The sequence below is a fragment of the Dendrobates tinctorius genome, unplaced genomic scaffold (assembly GCF_039654945.1).
Source record: "Dendrobates tinctorius isolate UK_male_01 unplaced genomic scaffold, ASM3965494v1 ptg000432c, whole genome shotgun sequence".
Lineage (NCBI taxonomy): Eukaryota > Metazoa > Chordata > Amphibia > Anura > Dendrobatidae > Dendrobates > Dendrobates tinctorius.
The window spans coordinates 1741246-1756259 of NW_027362095.1; the positions used below are offsets into that span (position 1 = coordinate 1741246).

Sequence of the window (15014 nt, forward strand, 5' to 3'; positions counted from 1 at the left end):
TATATGAATGAAATTTTACCACTAACATGAAGTACAATATGTCACGAGAAAAGAATGTCAGAATCACCGGGATCCATGGAAGCGTTTCAGAGTTATTACCTCATAAAGGGACAGTGGTCAGAATTGTAAAAATGGGCCCGGTAGTTAACGTGCAAACCACCCTTGGTAGTGAAGGGGTTAAAGAAAAAGAAAAATATACCTAAACAGAGTATTGGGTATTTTAACAAATGATTAATAAGTTACAGTACAGTAGAGCTCATCCAAAAGAGTCTACCTTGTTGTGGTGGCGGCTTAAAATTCTTTTGGCCAGAACAAAAGCTGCTGGCTATATGTATGATCTGGGAAATGTTAATGTGTGATTGGTGAGGACGTGGTGCAGAAGTGGAGTTTTTCCAAGAGTGGGTAGTGGGACTCTTGAGGGGTGGAGGCAGGGCTGGGGTGGAGCCTGGAAGGAGTCTCAAGGGGGTCCAAACATTTTTACAGTATGGGGCCCTGAAATTCCTAATGGCAGCCCTGCTGGGCAGAAACACAGCGTTTCTCTTGCAAACTAGCGCTTTTGACGATGAGTGCTTGATCTTTAATGGTATCAAAGCTTTTGACTTTCAGTTCTTGATCTCGATTGCTTGTTGTCACCACAGTAAGCACTTGTATTCGGTTTCTGTAGTGTAGCGGTTATCACGTTCGCCTCACACACGAAAGGTCCCCAGTTCAAAACTGGGCAGAAACACAGCTTATTCTCTTGGAAAACGATCTTTTTGACTTTCAGTGCTTGTTCTTTATTGCTTGCCATGACCACAGCATTTTTTGTTTGTTTGAATCGGTTGGTGTCTGTAGTGTAGCGGTTATCACGTTCGCTTTACACGCAAAAGGTCCTCAGTTCGAAACTGGGCAGAAACACAGCGTTCCTCTTGCAAACTAGCACTTTTGACAATGAGTGCTTGATCTTTAATGTTTGCCATGACCACAGTAAACGCTCTTGTCTGGTTACTGTAGTGTAGTGATTGTCCTGTTTGCCATCCTCCTGAAAGTTCCCTGTTTTGATCCAGGGCAGAAACATGTGGCTTTTCTTTATTTTGATCACAAACGTATATTGTTGGCTTAATTAGCCTTAGTTAGCATATTCTATTGCTGGTTTAATGAGCATTACTTTTACCAATGTGATTATTTCTACCCGTTTTTGCTTTTGGCAAGCATGTGTGTTTTTGACAGTGTCTAAGTGTTCCTAATTCAAGTAACACCTGATAGGATCAAGGTGCGAAAGCAGGCATCTAGGTGCTTTTTCTTTTTGACTTTTGGACAAAGGCATGAGAATGTTTTGTGGAGCATGGTTTTGTTTCCCTGTTTGTTCTTTTTCTCCAATAGCCTGACAAATGAAAGGTTCATGTGTTGCAAAATGCACTTTGTCCTGTCTTCAGACATAGAGGAAGACCTCTTGACTTTGGCTGGCTGTTTTTTTCTTTTTCAAGTTCATTTCAGCATGTTTAAACATCTTTAGCTTTGCATGGAGTTTCTGAAGTGTATTGGTTGTCATGTTAACCTCACACGCGAACGGTCCCCAGTTCGAAACTGGATAGAAGCATGACATTAGGTGTTGATATTAAAGTGTTTGACGTTGAGACTTTGTTCTCGATGGCTCGTCATGACCACAGTAACCTTCCGCAGCCGGTTTCTGTAGTGTAGTGGTTATCACGTTCGCCTAACACGCGAAATGTCCCCAGATCGAAACTGGGCAGTAACACGCTGTTACCCTTTGGTGTCCATGCTTTTGACTTTCAGTTCTTGATCTCGATTGCTTGTTGTCACCACAGTAAGCACTTGCTTCCGGTTTCTGTAGTGTAGTGGTTATCACTTTCGCCTCACACGCGAAAGGTCCCCAGTTCGAAACTGGGCAGAAACACAGCTTCTTCTCTTGGAAAACGATCTTTTTGACTTTCAGTGCTTGTTCTTTTTTGCTTGCCATGACCACAGCATTTTCTGATTGTTTGCATCGGTTGGTTTCTGTAGTGTAGCGGTTATCACGTTCGCTTTACATGCGAAAAGTCCTCATTTCGAAACTGGGCAGAAACACAGCGTTCCTCTTGCAAACTAGTGCTTTTGACAATGAGTGCTTGATCTTTAATGCTTGCCATGACCACAGTAAACGCTCTTGTCTGGTTACTGTAGTGTAGAGATTGTCCTGTTTGCCTTCCTCCTGAAAGTTCCCTGTTTTGATCCCGGGCAGAGATATGTGGCTTTTCTTTATTTTGATCAAAAACGTATATTGTTGGCTTAATTAGCCTTAGTTAGCATATTCTATTGCTGGTTTAATGAGCATTACTTTTACCAATGTGATTATTTCTACCCGTTTTTGCTTTTGGCAAGCATGTGTGTTTTTGACAGTGTCTAAGTGTTCCTAATTCAAGTAACACCTGATAGGATCAAGGTGCGAAAGCAGGCATCTAGGTGCTTTATCTTTTTGGCTTTTGGACAAAGGCATGAGAATGTTTTGTGGAGCATGATTTTGTTTCCCTGTTTGTTCTTTTTCTCCAATAGCCTGACAAATGAAAGGTTCCTGTGTTGCAAAATGCACTTTGTCCTGTCTTCAGACATAGAGGAAGACCTCTTGACTTTGGCTGGCTGTTTTTTTCTTTTTCAAGTTCATTTCAGCATGTTTAAACATCTTTAGCTTTGCATGGAGTTTCTGAAGTTTAGTGGTTGTCACGTTCACCTCACACGCAAACGGTCCCCAGTTCGAAACTGGATTAGAAGCATGACATTAGGCGTTGATGTTAAAGATTTTGACGTTGAGTCTTTGTTCTCGATGGCTCGTCATGATCACAGTAACCTTCCGCACACGGTTTCTGTAGTGTAGTGGTTATCACGTTCGCCTAACACGCGAAAGGTCCCCAGTTCGAAACTGGGCAGAAACACGCTGTTACCCTTTGGTATCCAAGCTTTTGACTTTCAGTTCTTGATCTCGATTGCTTGTTGTCACCACAGTAAGCTCGTGCATCCGGTTTCTGTAGTGTAGCGGTTATCACGTTCGCCTCACACGTGAAAGCTCCCCAGTTCGAAACTGGGCAGAAACACAGCTTTTTCTCTTGGAAAACGATCTTTTTGACTTTCAGTGCTTGTTCTTTATTGCTTGCCATGACCACAGCATTTTTTGCTTGTTTGAATCGGCTGGTTTCTGTAGTGTAGCAGTTATCACGTTCGCTTTACACGAGAAAGGTCCTCAGTTTGAAACTGGGCAGAAACACAGCGTTCCTCTTGCAAACTAGCGCTTTTGACAATGAGTGCTTGATCTTTAATGCTTTCCATGACCACAGTAAACGCTCTTGTCTTGTTACTGTAGTGTAGTGATTGTCCTGTTTGCCATCCTCCTGAAAGTTCCCTGTTTTGATCCCGGGCAGAAACATGTGGCTTTTCTTTATTTTGATCACAAACGTATATTATTGGCTTAATTAGCCTTAGTTAGCATATTCTATTGCTGGTTTAATGAGCATTACTTTTACCAATGTGATTATTTCTACCCGTTTTTGCTTTTGGCAAGCATGTGTGTTTTTGACAGTGTCTAAGTGTTCCTAATTCAAGTAACACCTGATAGGATCAAGGTGCGAAAGCAGGCATCTAGGTGCTTTTTCTTTTTGGCTTTTGGACAAAGGCATGAGAATGTTTTGTGGAGCATGGTTTTGTTTCCCTGTTTGTTCTTTTTCTCCAATAGCCTGACAAATGAAAGGTTCCTGTGTTGCAAAATGCACTTTGTCCTGTCTTCAGACATAGAGGAAGACTTCTTGACTTTGGCTGGCTGTTTTTTTCTTTTTCAAGTTCGTTTCAGCATGTTTTAACATCTTTATCTTTGTATGGAGTTTCAGAAGTGTAGTGGTTGTCACGTTCACCTCACGCGCGAACGGTACCCAGTTCGAAACTGGATAGAAGCATGACATTAGGCGTTGATATTAAAGCTTTTGACGTTGAGTCTTTGTTCTCGATGGCTCGTCATGACCACAGTAACCTTCCGCTGCCGGTTTCTGTACTGTAGTGGTTATCACGCTCGCCTAACACGCGAAAGGTCCCCAGTTCGAAACTGGGCAGAAACACGCTGTTACCCTTTTTTATCCAAGCTTTTGACTTTCAGTTCTTGATCTCGATTGCTTGTTGTCACCACCGTAAGCGCTTGCATCCGGTTTCTGTAGTGTAGCGGTTATCACGTTCGCCTCACACGCAAAAGGTCCCCAGTTCGAAACTGGGCAGAAACACAGTTTTTTCTCTTGGAAAACGATCTTTTTGACTTTCAGTGCTTGTTCTTTATTGCTTGCCATGACCACAGCATTTTTTGCGTGTTTGAATCGGTTGGTTTCTGTAGTGTAGAAGTTATCACGTTCGCTTTACACGCGAGAGGTCCTCAGTTCGAAACTGGGCAGAAACACAGCGTTCCTCTTGCAAACTAGCGCTTTTGACAATGAGTGCTTGATCTTTAATGCTTGCCATGACCACAGTAAACGCTCTTGTCTGGTTACTGTAGTGTAGTGATTGTCCTGTTTGCCATGCTCCTGAAAGTTCCCTGTTTTGATCCCGGGCAGAAACATGTGGCTTTTCTTTATTTTGATCACAAACGTATATTGTTGGCTTAATTAGCCTTAGTTAGCATATTCTATTGCTGGTTTAATGAGCATTACTTTTACCAATGTGATTATTTCTACCCGTTTTTGCTTTTGGCAAGCATGTGTGTTTTTGACAGTGTCTAAGTATTCCTAATTCAAGTAACACCTGATAGGATCAAGGTGTGAAAGCAGGCATCTAGGTGCTTTTTCTTTTTGGCTTTTGGACAAAGGCATGAGAATGTTTTGTGGAGCATGGTTTTGTTTCCCTGTTTGTTCTTTTTCTCCAATATCCTGACAAATAAAAGGTTCCTGTGTTGCAAAATGCACTTTGTCCTGTCTTCAGACATATAGGAATACCTCTTGACTTTGGCTGGCTGTTTTTTTCTTTTTCAAGTTCATTTCAGCATGTTTAAACATCTTTAGCTTTGCATGGAGTTTTTGAAGTGTAGTGGTTGTCACGTTCACCTCACACGCGAATGGTCCCCAGTTCGAAACTGGATAGAAGCATGACATTAGGCGTTGATATTAAAGCTTTTGACGTTGAGTCTTTGTTCTCGATGGCTCGTCATGACCACAGTAACCTTCCACAGCCGGTTTCAGTAGTGTAGTGGTTATCACTTTCGCCTAACACGCGAAAGGTCCCCAGTTCGAAACTGGGCAGAAACACGCTGTTACCCTTTGGTATCCAAGCTTTTGACTTTCAGTTCTTGATCTCGATTGCTTGTTGTCACCACAGTAAGCGCTTGCATCCGGTTTCCGTAGTGTAGTGGTTATCACGTTCGCCTCACACGCGAAAGGTCCCCAGTTCGAAACTGGGCAGAAACACAGCTTTTTCTCTTGGAAAACGATCTTTTTGACTTTCAGTGCTTGTTCTTTATTGCTTGCCATGACCACAGCATTTTTTGTTTTTTTTCAATCGGTTGGTTTCTGTAGTGTCGCGGTTATCACGTTCGCTTTACACCCGTAAAATCCTCAGTTCGAAACTGGGCAGAAACACAGCGTTCCTCTTGCAAACTAGCGCTTTTGACAATGAGTGCTTGATCTTTAATGCTTGCCATGACCACAGTAAACGCTCTTGTCTGGTTACTGTAGTGTAGTGATTGTCCTGTGAAGAAGAAACGGAGAGTGGTGGTCATGGGGGATTCCCTGTTGAGAGGAACAGAGGCCGCTATCTGCAGACCGGATATAACTTCAAGAGAAATGTGCTGTCTTCCAGGTGCAAAAATTAAAGATGTGTCTGACAGGATATCAGGACTCTTCAGACCTACAGATGACTACCCATTCCTGCTACTACATGTGGGGACAAATGACACCGCAAGAATCGACCTGGAAACCATCTGCAGAGACTTTGAAGACTTAGGCAAGAAAGTGAAAGAACTGGGAGCGCAGGTGGTCTTCTCTTCCATCCTCCCAGTGGATGGCCATGGAACAAGGAGGTGGAATAAGATTCTGCAGGTGAACAACTGGCTACGTCGATGGTGCCGTCAGCAACGATTTGGATTTCTGGATCACGGAGTGAACTACTTATACGATGGACTACTTGCTAGAGATGGGGTGCACCTTACGAAGACTGGAAAGCATGTATTTGGAAGTCGCCTTGCTACACTTGTAAGGAGAGCTTTAAACTAGAACAACATGGGAAGGGAAGCAAAAGACCAGAAAAAGCCATACACCTGACAAATGCTACTGAGAACTCTGCTATTAGAAGTGGAAAGGAAGAACAAAGACGAAAGAATCTAATTAATAACAATATTGGAGAAAGAGAAACCAATCACAAACTAAAATGTTTCTATACTAATGCACAAAGCATGGGCAACAAACAAGGAGAATTGGAACTACTAACACAGGAAAAGAAATATGATGTCATTGGAATCACTGAAACTTGGTGGGACGATACACATGATTGGAATACAAGACTAGAAGGATACAACTTATTTGCAAGAAACAGACTTGATAAACGAGGAGGGGGTGTTGCATTGTATGTTAGAAACGCATATATCTGCACAGAGATTGAAGCTTCAGAGACTGGGAGTTCTGTGGAAACTGTTTGGGTAAGAATACAAGGACAGAACAATGGAAAGGACACCATTGTAGGCATTTACTACAGGCCGCCTGTGCAAGCTGAAGATATGGATGAACTCTTTATGCATCAAATGGCCAAGTTCTCCAAAAAATATGACATAGTTGTCATGGGAGATTTCAACTATCCAGACATTTGTTGGGAATCTCTCTCAGGCAAAACTAACAGGTCAAGGAAATTCTTATCCTCTCTTGCTGACAACTTTATCTTCCAAAAGTTAGGGGAGAAAACAAGGGGAACTGCTACCTTGGATCTAATCCTTATAAACAGGGAGGAAATGGTTGAGGAGGTAAAAGTGGCTGGAACCCTAGGAGGTAGCGACCATGCTATTTTAGAATTTTGGATAACTAGAGGCGGAAGACCTGTGAAGACTCAGACGTCAAGGTTAGATTTCAGAAAGGCAGATTTTAAGGGATTCAGAAAGATAATTGGAGGGATCCAATGGCTGGATATCCTTAAAGACAAAAATGTCCAGGAAGGATAGGAAATCTTGAAAAATGAAATTCTCAAAGCACAGTTGTTAACAATTCCGAAAAGAGGGAAGAATAGGAAGCATTTAAGGAAACCAGGAAGGGTGAACACAGAACTTAAGCACATGCTAAAAAGGAAGAAAAAATTGTTTATAAAATGGAAAGAGGGAGGCATATCTAAAGAAGAATATAATGCTGTCTGCAGAATCTGCAGGGCACAAATCAGATTATCTAAAGCTGAAAATGAATTGAGGCTTGCAAGAGATGTCAAAAGCAATAATAAAGGATTTTGGGGATATGTCAAAAGTAAAAGAAAAGTCAAAGATGCTATAGGATTTTTACAGGATGAAAATGATGAAATGGTAAGACAGGATGTTGAGAAGGCTGAACTTTTAAATTCCTATTTTGCATCTGTTTTCTCTCAGAAAGGAAATGTAACACCAACTGTTATTCACTGTCCTATTAAGGGAATAGAAGAATCCAGGATATCTATAAACAGAAAGATAGTGAGGAAACACTTAGCTAACCTAAATGAATTCAAGTCTCCAGGTCCAGATGAATTACACCCCAGAGTACTGAAGGAGATAGCAGAAGAAATTTCTGAACCACTCTCCATAATCTTTGAAAATTCTTGGAGAACAGGAGAAGTGCCAGAAGACTGGAGAAGAGCAAATGTTGTTCCTATCTTCAAAAAGGGGAAGAAGGTGGACCCAGGCAACTATAGGCTGGTTAGTCTGACTTCTATACCAGGAAAGATCTTTGAACAAATTATTAAACAACATGTAAGTCAATACCTGGATAAGAATGAAGTGATCAAACAGAGTCAGCATGGGTTTGTAACTAATAAGTCATGTCAGACTAACTTAATTTCCTTCTATGACGGTATCACTGATTGGGTGGATCAAGGAAATGCTGTAGATATAGTATATCTTGACTTCAGCAAAGCATTTGACAAAGTCTCTCATACAATCCTTATTGAAAAAATGACTAAGTATGGAATGGACAAGGCAACTGTTAGGTGGATTCATAGCTGGCTTAGTGATCGGACCCAAAGAGTGGTCGTAAATGGCTGCACATCCAGTTGGAAGAATGTCTCAAGTGGGGTACCACAGGGCTCTGTCCTGGGCCCTGTATTGTTCAACATCTTTATCAACGATTTAGATGAAGGAATTGAGGGTAAACTGATTAAATTTGCTGATGACACAAAGCTAGGAGGGATAGCTAATACTAGAGAAGAGAGAGAGGATTCAAAAAGATTTAAATAAACTGGAGAAGTGGGCAGTAACTAACAGAATGGTTTTTAACAGGGAGAAATGCAAAGTACTACATCTGGGAAATAAAAATGAAAAAAGCATATATAGAATGGGAGGAATAGGGCTAAGTGACAGCACATGTGAAAAAGACTTGGGTATGCTAATAGATCACAGACTGAATATGAGTCAACAGTGTGATGCAGCAGCAAAAAAGGCAAATGCAGTTCTAGGATGTATTAACAGAAGCATACAGTCTAGATCACGTGAAGTCATTATTTCCCTCTACTCCTCTTTGGTCAGACCTCATCTGGAATATTGTGTCCAGTTTTGGGCACCACATTTTAAAAAAGACATCAACAAACTGGAGCAAGTTCAGAAAAGAGCGACCAGAATGGTGACCGGTCTGCAAACCCTGTCTTATGAGGAAAGGTTGCAGGATTTGGGAATGTTTAGTTTGCAAAAGAGAAGACTGAGAGGAGACTTAATTGCTGTCTACAAATATCTAAAGGGCTGTCACATTGTAGAAGGATCAACTTTATTCTCATTTGCACAAGGAAAGACTAGAAGCAATGGGATGAAACTGAATGGGAGGAGACACAGATTAGATATTAGAAAAAACTTTTTGACAGTTAGAGTGATCAATGAGTGGAACAGGCTGCCACGAGAAGTGGTGAGTTCTCCTTCAATGGAAGTCTTCAAACAGAGGCTGGACAGACATCTGACTGGGATGATTTAGCGAATCCTGCTTTGAGCAGGGGGTTGGACCAGATGGCCCAGGAGGTCCCTTCCAACTCTACGATTCTATGATTCTATGATTCTATGATTCCTGTTTGCCATGCTCCTGAAAGTTCCCTGTTTTGATCCCGGGCAGAAACATGTGGCTTTTCTTTATTTTGATCACAAACGTATATTGTTGGCTTAATTAGCCTTAGTTAGCATATTCTATTGCTGGTTTAATGAGCATTACTTTTACCAATGTGATTATTTCTACCCGTTTTTGCTTTTGGCAAGCATGTGTGTTTTTGACAGTGTCTAAGTGTTCCTAATTCAAGTAACACCTGATAGGATCAAGGTGCGAAAGCAGGCATCTAGGTGCTTTTTCTTTTTGGCTTTTGGACAAAGGCATGAGAATGTTTTGTGGAGCATGGTTTTGTTTCCCTGTTTGTTCTTTTTCTCCAATATCCTGACAAATAAAAGGTTCCTGTGTTGCAAAATGCACTTTGTCCTGTCTTCAGACATAGAGGAAGACCTCTTGACTTTGGCTGGCTGTTTTTTTCTTTTTCAAGTTCATTTCAGCATGTTTAAACATCTTTAGCATTGCATGGAGTTTTTGAAGTGTAGTGGTTGTCACGTTCACCTCACACGCGAATGGTCCCCAGTTCGAAACTGGATAGAAGCATGATATTAGGCGTTGATATTAAAGCTTTTGACATTGAGTCTTTGTTCTCGATGGCTCGTCATGACCACAGTAACCTTCCACAGCCGGTTTCTGTAGTGTAGTGGTTATCACTTTCGCCTAACACGCGAAAGGTCCCCAGTTCGAAACTGGGCAGAAACACGCTGTTACCCTTTGGTATCCAAGCTTTTGACTTTCAGTTCTTGATCTCGATTGCTTGTTGTCTCCACAGTAAGCGCTTGCATCTCGTTTCTGTAGTGTAGCGGTTATCACGTTCGCCTCACACGCAAAAGGTCCCCAGTTCAAAACTGGGCAGAATCACAGCGTTTCTCTTGGAAAACGATCTTTTTGACTGTCAGTGCTTGTTCTTTATTGCTTGCCATGACCACAGCATTTTTTGTTTGTTTGAATCGGTTGGTTTCTGTAGTGTAGCGGTTATCACGTTCGCTTTACATGTGAAAGGTCCTCATTTCGAAACTGGGCAGAAACACAGCGTTCCTCTTGCAAACTAGCGCTTTTGACAATGAGTGCTTGATCTTTAATGCTTGCCATGACCACAGTAAACGCTCTTGTCTGGTTACTGTAGTGTAGTGATTGTCCTGTTTGACATCCTCCTGAAAGTTCCCTGTTTTGATCCCGGGCAGAAACATGTGGCTTTTCTTTATTTTGATCACAAACGTATATTGTTGGCTTAATTAGCCTTAGTTAGCATATTCTATTGCTGGTTTAATGAGCATTACTTTTACCAATGTGATTATTTCTACCCGTTTTTGCTTTTGGCAAGCATGTGTGTTTTTGACAGTGTGTTAGGCTAGTTTCACACTTGCTTTTTTTTGCAGCGCGTTTTTCCCGCCAAAAAACGCATTGAAAAAACGCATACATAAGCATACAACTGCTGCGTTTTTTTCAAACATTTTTATGAGCATGCATGAAAAAAACGCAGCGTTTTTATGCGTTTGTATGCGTTTTTAGTGCGTTTTTACCGCGTTTGCATTTTTTTCCAACATTTTTAGGTGGCCCCTCAAACTACCCAAACCATGACTTTACTAACCCTAACCCTGACCCTAACACTAACCCTAACCCTGACCCTAACCCTAACCCTAACCCTGACCCTAACCCTTAACCAAATCATACTTAACCCTAACCCAAACCCTAAACCCTAACTAACCCTAACCCTAACCCTAACCGTGACCCTAACCCTAACCCTAACCCTGACCCTAACCCTAACCCTAACCCTAACCCTGACCCTAACCCTTAACAAAACCATACTTAACCCTAACCCTGACCCTAACCCTAACCCTAACCCTGACCCTAACCCTAACCCTAACCCTGACCCTAACCCTTAACAAAACCATACTTAACCCTAATCCTGACCCTAACCCTGACCCTAACCCTTAACAAAACCATACTTAACCCTAACCCTGACCCTAACCCTAACCCTGACCCCAACCCTAACCCTAACCCTGACCCTAACCCTAACCCTAACCCTGACCCTAACCCTTAACCAAACCATACTTAACCCTAATCCTGACCGTAACCCTGACCCTAACCCTTAACCAAACCATACTTAACCCTAACCCTGACCCAAACCCCAACCCTAACCCTGACCCTGACCCTAACCCTAACCCTAAACCCCCTTAACTAACCCTAACTCTAACCCAAACCCCTAAATTCCATGGTTAAAAAAAAAAACGCATATGCAAAAAAACGCATACATGAGCATGCCAGTGCGCACATATGCGCATCCATAGGCTATAATGGCCATTTCTAGCGCAAAACGTGCGCATATGTGCGCATGCGCTTTTTTGCAGGGCCAAAAAATGCAACATGCTGCGTCTGGAAAATACCAACACACACCCCAAAAAAACGCAGCGCATGAAAATCGCATACATGCGCTTACCAGCGCGCAGGTATGCGCACCCATGTTAAATATAGGGGAAAAAACGCATGCGCAGGTATGCGTTTTTTTCCAGCGCTAAAAAACGCAAATGTGAAACCAGCCTAAGTATTCCTAATTCAAGTAACACCTGATAGGATCAAGGTGCGAAAGCAGGCATCTAGGTGCTTTTTCTTTTTGGCTTTTGGACAAAGGCATGAGAATGTTTTGTGGAGCATGGTTTTGTTTCCCTGTTTATTCTTTTTCTCCAATAGCCTGACAAATGAAAGGTTCCTGTGTTGCAAAATGCACTTTGTCCTGTCTTCAGACATAGAGGAAGACCTCTTCACTTTGGCTGGATGTTTTTTTCTTTTTCAAGTTCATTTCAGCATGTTTAAACATCTTTAGCTTTGCATGGAGTTTCTGAAGTGTAGTGGTTGTCACGTTCACCTCACAAGCTAATGGTCCCCAGTTCGAAACTGGATAGAAGCATGACATTAGGCGTTGATATTAAAGCTTTTGACGTTAAGTCTTTGTTCTCGATGGCTCGTCATGACCACAGTAACCTTCCACAGCCGGTTTCAGTAGTGTAGTGGTTATCACGTTCGCCTAACACGCGAAGGGTACCCAGTTCGAAACTGGGCAGAAACACGCTGTTACACTTTGGTATCCAAGCTTTTGACTTTCAGTTCTTGATCTCGATTGCTTGTTGTCACCACAGTAAGCGCTTGCATCCGCTTTCTGTAGTGTAGCGGTTATCACGTTCGCTTTACACGCGAAAGGTCCCCAGTTCGAAACTGGGCAGAAACACAGCGTTCCTCTTGCAAACTAGCGCTTTTGACAATGAGTGCTTGATCTTTAATCCTTGCCATGACCACAGTAAACGCTCTTGTCTGGTTACTGTAGTGTAGTGATTGTCCATTTTGCCATCCTCCTGAAAGTTCCCTGTTTTGATCCCGGGCAGAAACATGTGGCTTTTCTTTATTTTGATCACAAACGTATATTGTTGGCTTAATTAGCCTTAGTTAGCATATTCTGTTGCTGGTTTAATGAGCATTACTTTTACCAATGTGATTATTTCTACCCTTTTTTGCTTTTGGCAAGCATGTGTATTTTTGACAGTGTCTAAGTGTTCCTAATTCAAGTGACACCTGATAGGATCAAGGTGAGAAAGCAGGCATCTAGGTGCTTTTTCTTTTTGGCTTTTGGACAAAGGCATGAGAATGTTTTGTGGAGCATGGCTTTGTTTCCCTGTTTGTTCTTTTTCTCCAATAGCCTGACAAATGAAAGGTTCCTGTGTTGCAAAATGCACTTTGTCCTGTCTTCAGACATAGAGGAAGACCTCTTGACTTTGGCTGGCTGTTTTTTTCTTTTTCAAGTTCATTTCAGCATGTTTAAACATCTTTAGCTTTGCATGAAGTTTCTGTAGTGTAGTGGTTGTCACGTTCACCTCACACGCGAACGGTCCCCAGTTCGAAACTGGATAGAAGCATGACATTGTCAAGGTGAAAATATATTTTCTTATATAACTTTTATATTTTTATACTGTGAAACAATAAGTTTTTCCTAATTGCTTGCTAATGCAAATGTAACTGTATTAAAGATGGCTGCCAGTGTTCACTTTCACTTAAATTCAGTGTCTAAAGAGTTAAGTTAAGTTTCATTTCTCCTAAAAAAGATAACTCAGGAATGTGAAGAAGGAGTAACCATCGGGAGACGTTTTGACGAATCAGAGAGAGACTGGACACTAGATGTATACTGCATAAACCCCGCCTAATGCACGCCTTCCCCTAACACTCAATATAGTATTGTGTATTTGTAAATAAAGCCAGTTGTTGTACTGCCCCTGACAGGTGTGGATGCGGGACATTAGCTAAGACTGAATCAGCTGCGTGTCTGAGTCATTCTTAATCGGTACCAGATGTTTTGCGCTCGCACAATGATTTGGAATGACTGGTGAATGAGGATTCATTGTCGTTTACGACCCCGACAATTTGGAGCCCAACGGGGGGCGTGGACAGTGATCCGAGGCTCCTCTGGACCCATGCTTGGATGTCTGTGGATGATACCTGTAGTGGCTGACCTCGAGGACTGATCACCCTCCAAAACACGGTAAGTGAGATCATATACACTGTATGTGTCACACTTGCTAGTGTCTCAGCCGTTATTGGTTTGTCTGTGGTCTCCTTGGGTCTGAGGGGTGACCGGTCGAGTGGTGAGACCGAGTGCGATCCTGTGCCACGCTCTGAACCAGCAACTGAGAGACGTTGCATTCTGCGCGTCCTCGTGTACACCACACCTCCTCCACCGGTCATTGTACTCCATTCAACCACCCTACCCGTGACTATTGTCTAGTAGTGAAGTGGAGTGATAAATTGAGCTAGTTGCAGATTGTGGGGCAACCTAGAGGAAGGGATAGGAGACGCAGCCTCTGTGATATTGTACCAGCTAGGTAATTAAGACGTCCCGAGAAGGGACCACCTGTATTTCTGTGGAGGGCTCTCACTAGGAGACCGCCTCCCAACTGTTGGAATATCGTGGCAGGATAATCTGTTAATCACTGCTGTTCAAGGTTAGGGAAAGGAAATATTGAGCGCGAGGCTCTTTTCCTAGTACGTCGAACGTGAGGCTCTGTACTGTGGAACATCAGTGTTGATATCGCTACCAGTGGTTTTTCTGCAGAGAACCATAGTATTCTGTAAGAGTCATGCTGCGTATCTTAAAGCAGAAGAAGTCTGTGCCCCACAAGTTAGATGAGGATGCTGTGGAGGTCAAGGCAATAGTAGCATCACGGGAAGGCAAGAAGGCAGTCAAGAATGTTGAGAGATTGTATAAGCATGTAGGATTGCCCTCGTCAGGGAGATTACAGCCGGCTATGTGGCATAATCTCATAGAGAACAAACGAGGCATGTTGAAAGATAAAGGATTGTTAGAACAAGCACAAGCTCATCTGCGAGTTGCGCGAGGCTTGAAGAATGAAGGATGGAAAGAGATTGATGGGGAACAGTCAGGGAAAGACACCTGAAGAAGGAGACCGGTTATGTGATATAATTGAGGATAGATATGGAAGTAGTGCAGCAAAGAACCTGGAAAAAGTATTAATCAAATCCAAAGTGCAAGATAGGCAGGCTGTGTGAATCCTTGTATATATGTCTATGAGAACCTCTGAATAAGATGAGAGATGAGTAAAAAAAAAAAAATAAAAAAAAATCAGTGAATGAGCACGTATGAATGAATCATCACACATCATTTTTGTGTCAAGAGATTTGTGACCTTTCTAGTTGTGGTGGAATCCCGGACAGATGCGTTATAGATATTTCAAATCTACATCTGAGACTGAATGAATTGAGTAATGA

The 15014-nt window shown here is 42.2% G+C and overlaps 7 non-coding genes across 7 annotated transcripts; all 7 read left to right on the plus strand.

The window, feature by feature from the left end:
• The first annotated feature begins 654 nt into the window (after nucleotides 1-654).
• Nucleotides 655-727, plus strand: TRNAV-CAC (transfer RNA valine (anticodon CAC)). Its single transcript has one exon. It is a non-coding gene; the product is annotated as a tRNA-Val (tRNA).
• A 1097-nt stretch (nucleotides 728-1824) lies between these two features.
• TRNAV-CAC (transfer RNA valine (anticodon CAC)) lies at nucleotides 1825-1897 on the plus strand. Its single transcript has one exon. It is a non-coding gene; the product is annotated as a tRNA-Val (tRNA).
• A 939-nt stretch (nucleotides 1898-2836) lies between these two features.
• On the plus strand, nucleotides 2837-2909 carry TRNAV-AAC (transfer RNA valine (anticodon AAC)). The gene has a single exon. It is a non-coding gene; the product is annotated as a tRNA-Val (tRNA).
• A 1256-nt stretch (nucleotides 2910-4165) lies between these two features.
• On the plus strand, nucleotides 4166-4238 carry TRNAV-CAC (transfer RNA valine (anticodon CAC)). Its single transcript has one exon. It is a non-coding gene; the product is annotated as a tRNA-Val (tRNA).
• Nucleotides 4239-5335: 1097 nt separating this feature from the next.
• On the plus strand, nucleotides 5336-5408 carry TRNAV-CAC (transfer RNA valine (anticodon CAC)). Its single transcript has one exon. It is a non-coding gene; the product is annotated as a tRNA-Val (tRNA).
• Nucleotides 5409-9871: 4463 nt separating this feature from the next.
• TRNAV-AAC (transfer RNA valine (anticodon AAC)) lies at nucleotides 9872-9944 on the plus strand. Its single transcript has one exon. It is a non-coding gene; the product is annotated as a tRNA-Val (tRNA).
• Nucleotides 9945-12394: 2450 nt separating this feature from the next.
• TRNAV-UAC (transfer RNA valine (anticodon UAC)) lies at nucleotides 12395-12468 on the plus strand. Its single transcript has one exon. It is a non-coding gene; the product is annotated as a tRNA-Val (tRNA).
• The last annotated feature ends 2546 nt before the right edge of the window (nucleotides 12469-15014 follow it).